This window comes from Myotis daubentonii, chromosome 8, assembly GCF_963259705.1.
Source record: "Myotis daubentonii chromosome 8, mMyoDau2.1, whole genome shotgun sequence".
In the NCBI taxonomy this organism is placed as follows: domain Eukaryota; kingdom Metazoa; phylum Chordata; class Mammalia; order Chiroptera; family Vespertilionidae; genus Myotis; species Myotis daubentonii.
In genome coordinates, this window is record NC_081847.1 from 20183488 (window position 1) to 20197491 (window position 14004).

Sequence of the window (14004 nt, forward strand, 5' to 3'; positions counted from 1 at the left end):
TGGTGTGTTTGTGTGAACTAATATAAATTCAAAGTAAACATCATTACATAAAAGGGTACGGTCTTTTTTTATTTTATTTTTAGTTTTATTCATTTCAAACGGGCTGGATCCGGCCCGCGGGCCGTAGTTTGCCCACGGCTGGTCTAAACCCTCTCTTGAAAAGTGGGGTCAGCCTTGTTACATAAGGTTCTCCATGTACCATTTTGGCAGCTCATTCTGCTCTGGGGGTTAACAGACTGTTTCTCATGAAGCCAGAGGTTGTGCTGCAATCTCAGTGGTGGTGGGTTGTGATGGTCCTGGGCTTTCTTTTCTTTCCTTCTGGTTATGATGATAATATATTATTTCCTCAGCTTCTCCTTTGTTGAGAGATTTTTTGTGCAGGAAACTGAACAAAGACCTGATTCACATTTTAGAATAGTCAGGTATAGAGTAAGCACCACCAAAGATGTGAATGTTTTTCATCGTTTAAGTGGCATCAACCGTCCTGAGTGATGCCACAGCCCCAGGCTATGAAGCCAAGTCGTTTGACCTTTCATGGCACGATGTACACTTTGCTCAGTAAATTGCCAAAGAGAGAGGGCTCAGATCCGTTCCATTTAGGGAACAGAGAAAGCAAATAGTTAGCTATTTGAAAAGTCATCAGTGTACATAGTGCCTGTTAGCACAGGAGGGACCGCAGCAGTGAACTGAAGGACTTCCGCCTCACCTCTCCCGCTGCCCGGCCTCTCCTGCTGCCGCAGTCCGGTTGTGGTTTCTGCAAAGAGATCCTCCCGGAGCGCCACTGTGGGGAACTCGGAACTTTCTCTTTTGCTTTTTCCCTGTGGACGCCGACACTAAAATCTTTCTCCAGTTCCAATTCTATTTTTTAAAAATAAGTTTTATTATTTTTTTCACTTTTCAGATGAGGAAAATCGAAACGTGGCATGTGCTGGGGGCTAAAGGTTAGGAGAAAGGCGGATGCTGTTTCAAGTTGTTCCCTTCTTCTGACCTTGCGAGCCCTCTTAGGGTTTCTTTGCTGGTGTCTGTGCTTTCAGCCTGCAGTTGTTTTCTGCTCACCTTTGATAAGGGCTGTCCTCATCTCTTCCTGGAAGACCGTGCCTGAGGGTGAAGAACAGGGCTACTCAGCTGTCTTTGAAAACATTCTGTGGAAATTGATGGGGAAAGTGTTACTGGATGAATCTGAATGGGTTTATATCTGTGTGGTTTTAATAATCCTTTCCCATATTTCTGCCATCTTGCCATCTTACCCTTCAATGATGCTACATAGAACCCACTCCAACCCAGTGGCTTAAAACAACATTGATTTTCTCAGGCTTGTATAGATTGGCTGTAGGTTGGCTGCTCAAGTAGGCTTGGCCAGGCTGTGGGTTCCAGGTTGTCTGCACATGTCTCTCTCCTCTAACCAGCTGGTTGTCCAGAGCATGCTCTTGGCCAAGATACAAGCAGGCAGGCCTCGTTATGCAAACACATTTCAAGCTTCTGTTTACATCATGTCTGCTAGCATCCCATAGCAAATCGCTTGGCTGAACTGAAAGTCAAGGGGGAAAGAAGTGTATCTCGCCTATTCAGGCCATGGCAAGGGTATAAACGTATGAGCCTACTTTGAGATCAGTGGTCTACTCTGTACACACTGTGTTAAAATATGAATCTTTTCAGTTCCTGGAACCTTTTTTTTTGTAGAAGCAGGCCAGTGAAGCACTACATCTCCAGGACTAGCTTCTTCATCAGGACCCGGCTGTTTACTCTGCCAGTTTGTTAATTATTATTCCTTCCAAGCCCCAATTCTAAACATCCAGGGAGAGACCTCTGGGGAGAAGACTGACGAAAGCAAAATACCCTGGGCATTAGAGGGAGATACAGGGACCAGTTTGGTGTTTCTTGGCACAGTAAGAACCTGTCTTGTTCCTTTTTCTTGCCCAACTTTATTATGTTTTTTATAGTTTAATATTTTTATTTTTATATGTCCTTAAATTTTTTAATTACAGTTTACATTAAATATTATTTTGTGTTGTTGCCCAACTCATAGGAGGAGACTCATAGCTATTGTTTGTAGAGAGGACTAAGGGAAGAGTATAACCCATCTTCTCAGCCACCAGAGGGAGCTTCATAATTGTTGAGCTGTCTGTGCTGAGTACTTATATTTCCTGTTCCAGTTCTGAGACTTGAGACTAGTTTGTCAGCGTGCATCGTGAGCAGTTGCTTCAGGAATACATGGGAGCCCATCCATGCAGGGTAAGGAGTCTCAAGTTGGTGTGGAAGGCAAAGCTCCTTTAAAGTCTGAGTTTACTCTAAAAGTCCCTTCATTTCCCAGGAAATCACCAGATCCTGAGCCCTGGGATGCTCAAAAGCTAAGGAGTAACTTCCTTCCTTTCTTTTTAATCTAATCTGTGGCTTTGCTGGCTCTGGATGAGTGAAATCCAAGGTCATGTTGAATGGGGGTGGAGAGAGAGTGAAAGGCTGCTGGGTGGACACGTGTCTGACAAAAGGCACTGGCTGTTCTCAGCCAAGCTCCTGGCACCGTGGTGATAAGGATGAGGCTTCCGGCTTTGTCCTTCGGAACTGGGATCTTAGGCTTCAGTTGTCTTTCTAACTACCTAGGTCCTGCCACTAATCCACAGCTGTCACATACCCTAGTTCCCAGCTTGAAAATCAGGGTAGATGGTGACCTCTTCCTTACATCCCAGTTAGCAGGGTATGAGATAATAAAGTACTCGGGGTTACTATGAAATCAGCTAATGGCAGCAGAAAGTGTGTTTATCTTCAAGAGGTAGTTCTCAGGCAGTTAGATAATGAGAGTTTTATTATCCCCTACAATGTACTCTCTTGCCTCTTAATCTACCTTCCTTTTTTTCATTAATCTTCATTTTCTAGAAAATTAGAGTCCAAACTTTCCTGCCTGGCCCCCAAAGGCAGTGATCTCCTCCGTTTCACAGGTCCTATCACACAGTCCTCTGTGCCCCACCCCCCCAGCATCTCTCTCTGCCTTGCCAGATGTCTCTCTGGTCCCTGCAGGAACCAGGCAGTGGGTGTTTTGGTGTCTCTTGGCTTTTGACTGTGTTTCTCTATCATCTGAGGTATTTCGCCTTTCTGTGCCTGTCAGATTCCACTTTGAAGCTCTCTGATCACTTGTCTCTCCCATTTCCCAGTAGAATGATTTTGTTTTACTGTGGCTTTTACAGCATTTGGTTTTATTTCTGTCACAGTATTCATCATCCGATGAATTGGCATCATCTGAATTTGGTGGTCTTGGTATTTCCCTCCAAACAGAAGCAGGATCTGGGCAAAGACTGGTTCTATCATTCTGTGTACCTACTCCTGGAACTCTGCTTCTCAACAAGCAGGTGTGCCGTGAAAATTTGCTGGATTAAAGTAGTTTCAAGAAGCAAAAAACAAAAACCGTACTTTATTTGCTAGGGCTGGCAGAATGAAATGCCACAGACTGTGTGGGGTAAACAGGAGAAATGTATCTGCTCACAGTTCTGGAGGCTAACACTCAAGATCAAGGTGTGTGCAGGGTTGGTTTCTCCTGAGGCTTCTCTCCTTGGCTGTGGATGGCCTCTCTGTGTCCTCATATGACCCTTTCTCTGCATGCCTGCTGCACCGCTGGCCGGCCTCTGTGTTTTAATCTCCTCTTATAAGAGCACCATTCAGATTGAATTAGGGCTCACCCTAAGGGCTTTGCTTTAACTTAATTACCTCTTCAAATGCCTTCTCTCCAAATACAGTCACATTCTGATGTACTGGGAATAGGGCTTCAACATGTGACTTTTAGGGGGACACATTTCAGCCCATAACAATTTTGGACCATTCAGATCTGATGACCCAGTGGGAAAAGTAGCAGGGAGTGTTGTGCAGGCAGTGGGCTTGCCCTAGGCCCTAGTTATTACACTCCTACCTATGCATTCCATCTTATTTCTCTCATTTCTACTTGAAAGGCTTCTATATTCCTGTGTATTTTCATTCTTCCAAAGGATGTGGCTGAATTCCTCTTGAATGTAGTCCAGCCGTTCCTTTAGGTCAGTTAGATCTTTGCTGTTCAAAGCATGGTTCTTGGACCAGAAGCATCAGCGTCATCGGGGAGCTGGTAGAAAGTGCAAGCCCTCGGCCCCATCGCAGGCTTCCTGCATTAGGATCTGCATTTTAATAAGATTCCCAGGGGATGCTTCTGCTCCTTAAAGTTTGAGTGCTGAGTCAGAAAATCTGAGGGAAGGTGGAGCAGCCTTAGACTCAGATCCTTTCTCCCCCTTCTGCTGCTCTGCCCTGTAGAGCTGGGGCTGGCCCGTGTGAGCTGTCCTCCCCTGGGCTTCCGTGAGAAGCACTGTGAGAGAAGCCAGACCCTGCCCCCCTGGCCTCTGCTGCATCCACATGGCCCCTCCCATGAACAGTTCTGCCTCCAAAAACACTCCCAGTCCCTTTGTCCCTCCTGCCCAGGGATGATGCTGGTTTCCTGCTGTTGTCACCTTGTGGGTGGCCTCACCGTCCAGATGGCTTCCCCTGTCCTCCTTCCACCAAATGACCAATTCCCCATGTAAAAGCTGCTGGGACTTAGACACTGGAGTAGCTTCTGTTTCATGGCTAGACCTGTGTCACATCAGAGTCCTCATCCTAGTCTCTTGACACATGCTGCCAGGTCCTCCAAGTCCACGTTAACATCTCTTCTCTTTTTGGCTTATCCCTCTACAGTCCCTTGGAATGCTGTCCCATGAATTTAATGCTCATCCTGCTGGACTTGTGTTAAACTGACATCTCTCTCTTGGGACTTGGAACTTACTGTTGAGATAAATCCTGGTTCTCTGGGCCCTGGGATCAGTGCATTCCCGAGGCCTTACTGTCGGTCCCCTTTTGCATAGCATCAGTAGTGCACTGACTGCTTTGTGATTGAAGTGGTTTATAAAGTGACTGCTAAATACCCTTCTCATGTACCTTTTGGCCTGGCTTTTTATAAATGTGTTATTGCCGATGAATTTTTCATAATGAAGGATACCCAAATTCTTTGTCCACACTCCCTGTCTCGCCCCACCCCACCCTTTATGCACCTTTTTGGTTTGTCTGCTCTGTATACATTTTGGTTTCTCTGTTCTAGGGTTTTATACATGATTGGGGGGGAAAAAAAAAGCTTAAAGATATGCTATCTGACTTCTAGATACTCCCTAAGCTCTGTGCTTCAGAATAAATCACAGAGAGTTTGGGCTGCAGCGTCACGCTGACTGACAGATGGTGCGCCAGAAGGGGAGCTGACTGCAGTGTCTGTCCAGAGCCCAACTGCAGAGCGGGGCTTACAGCCCCGACAGTGCTCTCAGCTTGAATCCCTCCAGCATTGGTTATTCTTCTCACTTCTTAATATATAGGTTCTCTTTCTTACAGAGTACATAGCCTTTGATTACTCCCGTGCCTGACTTGCTCTGTGTTTTCATTGTCCTGCTCAGGACATCTGACTGTGGCTCGCACTGGGGTAGTAGTTAGGGAGCAGGCCGCTCATGTGCAGAGTCCCTAACTGGAGAGTCTTGTCTTTGAACATCAGTGAGCTAGTTGTATAAAAGTTGAAATAGAGTTGTTCTTTTTTCAGACACTAATTATATGGATTTTTTTTTCTTAAACAGTGAATAATGTTTGTTGAATTAGATTTGAAGGATGGAGCATATTTGAGTCTGTGTGATGATGGGATTATAACGCAAAGGATTTAAGTTTAAATTGTGCTGGTGTCTTAATATTCCATTTTCCGGCAATAGAGGAGGCAGGCTACTACAAGTCCATGGCAGGAGTGGGTAACACATTGATGGAAGAAATTTTTTTGTCTTTCAGAATGTTTTAACTAATAAGAAAAGTAGTAACATGAAATTGGAATTCTTTACTGAGTTTAAATTTCATGGAGAGGCATTATAAACCAATTTATTTCTGTTTTATGATAGAATCAGTCCTCTGAACTTTTGTCTCTGGACGATGATGGCAGCTTATAAAATGCGTTTTCCCTGCTGTCTGCAGTTTTCCATTGCGCATAGAAGACGTATTGGGGGCGGCGTTGATTTGGAAGCAGCACTAGTAACTGGGGCTGTTGCTCAGTGGCCTTGTGGGGCCAGGTGTGTGGTCCTCTGGCTTCCTGCTGCTCAGGGCACTGAATCCTCTGGTGTCCAGATCACTTATGAACAAAGCACTGGAGAGGCAACAGTTCTGTGGCCTGTGCCTCCTTTAGAATCAGCTAATCTTTTCTTGGTACAAAAATTGAAGCTGGGAGGTAGCTCGGGGATAGAATTTTATTTATGGACAGCAGTTTGCTCAGATTTTGGACTAAGGAGGAGGCATGATTTTCAACCATGGGTTACTACTTTCCTTATCAGCAACTGTTAGGGCATTTGCTGTTTAAAAATTCTGACCGCAGTCACACATACTATTTATTGTTTAGGTGTAGCTATCTTAAAAATACGAAGTATTATCTTTGGAGCTCATTTGGCTACATGAAGATAATGCATTGAATTTCCAAGTGTTCATTGAAGCAGAGATTGGCCGAAGTGGGAATTTTAGAAGTCAGTGTTCTTTCCCCTTTGGTGTTTTTTAAAAATATGTTTTTGTTGATTTTTAGAGAGAGAGGGAGGTAGAGGGATAGAGAGAAAGAAACATTGATCAGAGAGAAACATCATCGATGGGCTACCTCCTGCATGCTCCCTACCTTGGATTGAACCCTCCACCTGGTCATGTGCCATGACTGGGAATCGAGCCATCTACCTCTTGGTTCATAGGTCAACCACTGAGCCACACCGGCCGGGTACCCCTTTGGTTTTCATTGTAAAAAGAGTCAGTCCAACTCAGCACTTGCATCCATGTGCAGGTGATGCCTTTAAGACCTCAGTATTGGCCTCCTGGTTGGCCATTTTTAGTAACTTTAAGAAACTTTATTTTCAAATGTTTGGAAGTGTTTTGGCAAAGAAAGGATAAAAGGTGGTGAGCATCCTTTTGCATGGTGATATTCTGATAAACTAGGATTGCTGCCTATATCCAGAAAGAAATTTCTAGCATTACTGTGAGTTTGAAAATTTTCTCCCTGTAATGGTTTGCCCAGCTTGCCTCATTTTATCTTTTTCATCCATCCATCCACCCACTCACCCTCCCACCCATCTACCTACTCACCCACCTACCCACCTACCCACCCCCCATCCACCCACTCACACAATCATCCACCCATCCCTCCATCCCTTTCTCCTTCCCTAATTTGTTAAATACGTGCTTATTGAGAGATTGAGTGCATCTTATGTATTAGACATAGCTCTAGACACCAGTTTTTATCAGTTTTCTTCACTGCTGGTCGGTCTGAACACTGGATGGATGGATGGATGGATGGATGGATGGATGGATGGATGGTTGGTTGGTTATGAAGGCCCCAGATGGCTCTATGTTGCTAGAGAAGTTATTTGGAGAAATGAGCTCATAAATGTAACGTGAACGTCAGGCATTTTTGGAAATGGGAGGGAATGATGCTTGTTTCTTCATGTTGCATTGTAACTATCTTTATACCCATCATTCCTCCAGTTAGATTATAAATTCCTTGAGGTCTGGGAACACTTTTCACTCATCTTTGTAGCTCTCATACATTCTAGTGTCCTGTATGCTAATTCTTTATAGATAGTAAGCGTTCAGTGAATTATTGTTGAATTCAACTGTGTTTCTACATTTCTGAGAAGTTTCAGGACAAGTTTGAGGCTATATAACCATTTTCCCTAAAACCTAGTGGCCTAAAGAAACTATTATTATTTCCCATGATTTTATGGACCAATCTGGCTCAAGGAATTTCTGCTCCTCTCGGATTGGTCCAGGATGGTCTTACTCACTTGGCCAGTGGTTGGTTCAGTACTAGCCAGGGGTGATTTGGCCTGTGTCTCTCATCCTCAGGCTCATTTATATGGTGCCTCAGGGTTGTAGGAAGAACAAAAGAGATAAGCTCCAATGTCTAAGAATTTTTCAAGCTTTCACTTGTACCTCACTGGCTAATGTTGCATTGGCCAAAGCTAGTCATATGGCTTAGGGGTTAGGGGTGAGGGAATTACCCAAACGTACGGGAAGAGGGAGAGCAATGATTCTTTCTATTTTTGTAAAAAATCAACCACAAGAATCTTTGTCTCCATTCTTCTTTGTCTTCCCAACTAGCCATAATAATTTACAACTGTGTGTGTATGTGTGGGTGTGCATTCCTGTCTTTCCAGAGAAGAGGGTTTTGAAAGGAGAGGATTTGTGATGGAGGGGGAGCGGTCACAGTAAGGATGATTTGAGAGAACATTATGAGAAATTATGTGTCTCCCTGCTTTAATCTGCAGATGAATGTGTATGACTTCATGTCTATTTGGACAAAAGTCGCCATCAGTGCTCCCAATGTGCAAAGACCTTTATCTTTTTTTAGTGGATCCACACATACTATCTCATTGGCTCTTTCCTGATCTGAAGCAAGAAAAAAATAAAAAAGATGTTACTGCACTTTATATAATATAAAGTTGTTAATTTGTCAACCTCTCATTAAAGTCAACCTCTGCTGTTAATTTCTATCAAACTGTGTGTTCTTCCTTTTCTGCTCCTGCAACTGTTTTTTTAAGATGAAAGGCAAAATAATAAAGTTCATTGTTCTTTGAAACTGGGGCTAGATAATTAATAGATGACTGTCCGGGCTCCAGCACTGGAGGTTGCCTGAAGAACTTGGCAGGGTCAGAGGCTAAGCGAACTATTCACCAAACCAGCTCTGATGTTGTTAATAATGACAAGCCTACCATATTTTCCACGGCAGTTTTCATTCTGAGGGAACTGCTCATAAATAAAGGCATTGCAAGGATATGTTGGTTCTTCCCTTTGAATAGCGTTTCTAGAGCAAAAGGCTCAGAAAGAAGTCAAATGCATCCTGTTAAATGTTGGTACCATGCAATAAATTTTGAATACATGTGGGATTTTTCTTTCTGATCTTTTGCAGTGAGGCATGTGTGCTGACAGGATCTTACTGCATATTTATTGCCACAGTCAGGGAGGAAGAGATTGCCTGGTCATATGGAAGTGTGCTTTATGTACACCTGGCTCACTGGGTATGCTAAACTCCAGGAACTTGGTTTAGTTGACAGGGAGGCTTAAAAAGTGACCTTTTTATGGTATAGTCAGTTTATTGTTCATGTCACCCAGGAACACATATAACTCACCTTGGAGGAGTTCTAAGAGCTGTGAGTTTGGAGAGGAGTGGGTGGTGATGGAGTGAGCCTGGGAGGCAGGAGATGGTTCTCATCCTGCCTAGCCTATGGTTTTTGTCATAGGAGAAGAATTGTATAGTCTTATGTTCTGGAATGAAAGGCCCTGTTAATGTCAATCATACCCATTTGGTCTAATGTGTCATTTAAGGCCGATATTTCTTTATTGATTTTCTGTTTGGATGGTCTATCTAGAGCTGTCAGTGGAGTGTGAAGGTTTACAACTATGGGCTCTTGTCTGTTTCTCCCTTTAATTCTGTGAGTAGTTGCTTAATATGTTTCAGTGTTTCCTGATTGGGTGCATATGTATTAAAAAGTGTTCTGTCTTCTTAATGTAGTGTCCCCTTTATCAGTATAAAATGTCCATCTTTGTCTCTTGTTACCTGTGTTATCTTAAAATCTATTTTGTCAGATATGAGTATGGCTGTATCTGCTTTTCGTGGATGCTATTTGCTTGTAGAATCGTTTCCCACCCTTTCACTTTGAATTTAACTTTGTCTTTGAAGCTTAGACAAAGTCCCTGAAACATAGAAGTTTTAAGATTTATATTCGTTGGATAGTGAGCCCATAAGGACACAGTTTCTATCAGTTTTCTTCACTGCTCAGTAGGTCTGAACACTGAATGGATGGATGGTTGGTTATAAAGGCCCCAAATGGCTCTGTGTTACAATAGAAGGCAGCATATGGTTGGGTTTTATTTTTTTTTGATCCAATCTGCTACTCTGTGACTCTTTATTGGTGAATTCAGCCCATTTTACATTTAGGGTAATTATTGATGTATGAGGATTTCCTATAGACATTTTATCTTTTGTCTTTTGGTAGCTCTGTACCTTCATTGGTTTATTTCCTTTGTGTTTTTGTCTGGTGGTATTCCTTATTTCTTTCTACTGTTTCTTCTTTTCTTAAGTTATGTGTCTCAGTTTTGGGTTTTTAGTGTGTGGTTACTCTTAGGTTTATGAAAAAGAACGTTTCATATATATAGTAGTCCTTTTTATTTTTATTTATTAATTTATTAAATCTATTTTGGGTTTTAATATATTTTTATTGACTTCAGAGAGGAAAGGAGAGGGAGAGAGAGATAGAAACATCAATGATGAGAGAAAATCATTGATCAACTGCCTCCTGCATGCCTCCTACTGAGGATCTAGCCTGAAACCTGGGCATGTGCCCTTGACCAGAATCAAACCCAGGACCCTTCAGTCCACAGGTTGACACTCTATCCACTGAGCCAAACCAGCTAGGGCGGTCCTTTTTATTTTGAATGCACTTGATCTCCATCCTCCTTTGCAAATTCAGACCTTTGTCCTCATTCTTTTTATGCTTTTGTTGTCACAAATTATACCTGTTTAGTATATAAGTTTGCTGGTGGTCTTACTGGTAATTTTGTGATCTTTTGTTCTTATTTCAAGTAGAATAACCCTTTTGAATATTTCCTGCAGTGGAGGTCTTCTGTTGATAAATTCCTCAGCTTCTGTATGTCCGGAAAAGTCTTTATTTCTTCTTCATATCTAAAGAATAACTTTGCTGAATATATTATTCTTGGCTGGTAATTTTTCTCTTTCAATAGTTTGAATATTTGTTTCTACCTTTTTTCCTACCTTGTAGAGTTTCTGCTAAGAAGTCTGATGATAACATAATTGGCTTTTGTTTTTAAATATATTTTTATTGATTCAGAGAGGAAGGGAGAGGGAGAGAGAGATAAAAACATCAATGATGAGAGAGAATCATTGATTGGCTGCCTCCTGCATGCCCCCTACTGGGGATCGAGCCCACAACCAGGCATATGCCTTTGACGAGAATCAAACCTGGGACCCTTTAGTCTGCAGGCTGACGCTTTATCCACTGAGCCAAACCATCTAGGGCTGGCATTTTTTTTTTTTTTTATAAGTTACTTTCTTCTTTCCATGGCTGTCTTGAGAATTTTCTTTGTCATTAATTTTTGACAGCGTTAATACATTGTGCCTTAGAGAAGGCCTTTTTGAATTGCGGTAATTAGGTGTTCCGTTTGCTTCTTGGAAAGAGGGCCTAGCTGTTTCCATAGATTTGTGAAATTCTAATCAGCTATTTGTTTGAGTAGCTTTTCATTTCTTTCCCCTTCTCTTCTTCTTCTGGTAAGCCTATTATTCTTATACTAGAGGTCCAGTGCACGGATTCATGTACTGGTGGGGTCCCTTAACCTGGCCTGTGGGGATCAGGCTGAAACTGGCTCTCCAACATCCCCCCAAGGGGTCAGAGATTGTGAGAGGGTGTAGGCTAAGCCGAGGGACCTCACCGGTGCACGATCAGGGCCAGGGAGGGACTGTAGAAGGGCTCCAGGGCATATCTGCCCATCTTGCCTGTCCTGATCAGCAGGACCCCAGCAGCAAGCTAACCTACCTGTTGGAGGGTTTGCCCCCTGGTGGTCAGTGCTTGTCAGCGACTGTGCGACCAGTCGAACACTTAGCATATTAGGCTTTTATTATATAGGATTGCGCATTCTGATGGAGTCAGATAGTTCTAGAGTTATTTCATTTTTTTTAATGTTCAAATCTCTTCTTCCCTTTGCATTATTTCTAGATTTCTGTCTTCAATATCACTAATCCTTTCCTCTATCTTGTCCACTCTATTTCCTGTGCTTGCTAGTTTATTCTTGATCTCTTTTGTTGAGTTTTTCATCTCCAGAATTTCTTTTTGGTTCTTTTTTAAAATTTTCAATTTTTTTGCTAAAGTACTTGTTTAATTTATTGATTTGTCTTTTGAACTCATTAAATTACCTGTTTGTGTTTTTTGTATCTCACTGAGTTTTTTCCAAACTGAAATCTTGAATTCTCTGACATTTATGTTACATATTTCCATGTTTTTAAGTTTATTATCTGGGGATTTATTTTCTTTTTGAGGCACTTCACTACCTTGATTATTCATGAAATTAGATAGATTTTTTTTTTTCTCTGTCTAGGCATCTATATATGAGTGGCACTTCTTTAGCAGATTACTATGAAGAGGTCTTTCTATTATTTTCCAGTAGGTGGTGCTGAATTGCAAGTTTTTAGCTCTGTTTCACTTCTCTGGCTGTTCAAATCTTCATGGGGTGGTGGTTCCCAGGTAGGTGGTTTCCTCTTCTGTGCTCTGGTTGCCCCAGTCCCAGGGGCCCAACCTCGCTAGGGACTGTGGTAGATGATGGGGTTCCAAATCCATGAAATCCCAGTGTTGTCTTTCTTGGCCAGATGCTGCCATTAGTGTAACAACAATGCGTAGGGGTGGGATGGTCTGGGGAAACCCCATTGGCTTTGTGTTTTGCCCTCCTGGTAATGATGACCTTGGACCTCTGTGGGGTTCCTCCTGTGCCCGACCCCAGCACCAGTCATGGTGTGCACCCTTTGCTCAGGGAAAAAAGTGATTCTGTAGTGCCAGTTCTCGGGTTTGCAGATAATGTGCTTCGCAACTCGACATCAAGGGCAAAGGGAGGTGAGCTCTAGGAGGTTATAGGGAGGTTACAGGCGGCAGGCTGCTGTGGCTTTGTTTCTCTGTTTGAGATGTGGACTGCTCGACAGCCTCCATCGTAGTAAGATGGTTTGCTCTTGCCAAGGTCTCTAGGCTCAACTGCAGCTCATACTGCCCATTTCTGCAGGGATGCCCACTGAATCTCTCTGCTCCTACTGCTGAAGGGAGTGCCAGCCACAACCTGTTTCCTCCTTTCTCCAGGGCGAGCCCTGTCATGAGCTCCTGGCTACAGGGCTGCGGTCTTGGCTCCTCTCAGCATTTCACCCTTCTCACCTCCTCGGTTTGCTCCCACTTGGCCACCTTTAGATGTTTCAATGTGCATACCTCTCAGGCGTGTTTGTGTGTTGAACAGGGAATCCTTTGTTGAGTTATAGCTGTTCAAATTATTGAAACTTGAAGGGGAGAGACCAAGGGGTCACCTCATGCCGCCATTCCTCTGGTGTCACTTTAAATGTCTTTAAAAAGTTGTCTATCAAAAATCAACCTCTGCTTCTTGAGAACAGTCAGTATCCTCTCAGAATGTGCAGTGGAGGATTTCCTACCTCATTTACAGAGGGTCTCACTTGAGGCTTTCTACAGGCCCCCAACTTCTTTATGGCTGAGTAAATACTGTTCGTTAGGTCAGAAGTCTGTCTCGGAAATCACCGGCCTAAACTCAGAGTGTTGAGAAGGCTGCTTTTCTTCTGGCAGCTTTAGGGGAGATTCCATTTGCTTACCTTTCCCTAATCCCAGCAGGCAACTGCATTTCCTTGGATGGTAGTCCCCTTTCTCCATCTCTAAAGCCAACAGTGCCTCTCCCTGAACATCCTTCTGTGGTCACAGCTCCCTCTGATGCCACAGTATTATTATTTTGAGTGCTGCATTTGAAGAAAGGAAGTGTAGAGATAGAGTGATAGTTATGTTTCATTGATAGTGTGCTGTGTTCTCAGATTTCTCCATGATTGCTTCCTCTTTCTGTGTTCCCCTTCTCTCTGTAGATGCTGTGTGCATCACAGCCTTTCCATGGCTTATCTCATTTGAATTAAGTGGACAAAAGACCTGTTTTGTTTGTTTGTTTGTTTGTTTGTTTGTTTGTTTTCTTGAGTTTGTAGCCATTCTGGGTGGTCACATAATTCATTCTTTTTAAATCGCTTGACTTTATAATTATTTAAGTCTTATTAACTGAGATGACCTGGTTTTCACAGTTGGATTTATCCCTAGCTACTTGTGTGACCTTGACCAGGTTACACCTTCTCCCTCTCTCATTCTCAGTGTTTTCCATCATAAATGGGACGGGCTGGTAGGTGAGCTCTAAGGATTTCTTCTATTTGGGAAG

At 43.0% G+C, this 14004-nt stretch overlaps 1 protein-coding gene across 4 annotated transcripts in view; it reads left to right on the forward strand.

The window, feature by feature from the left end:
- The window catches only part of KIF16B (kinesin family member 16B), a 287436-nt gene that overhangs the window by 63635 nt on the left and 209797 nt on the right, over positions 1 to 14004 (forward strand). The window lies entirely within an intron of this gene.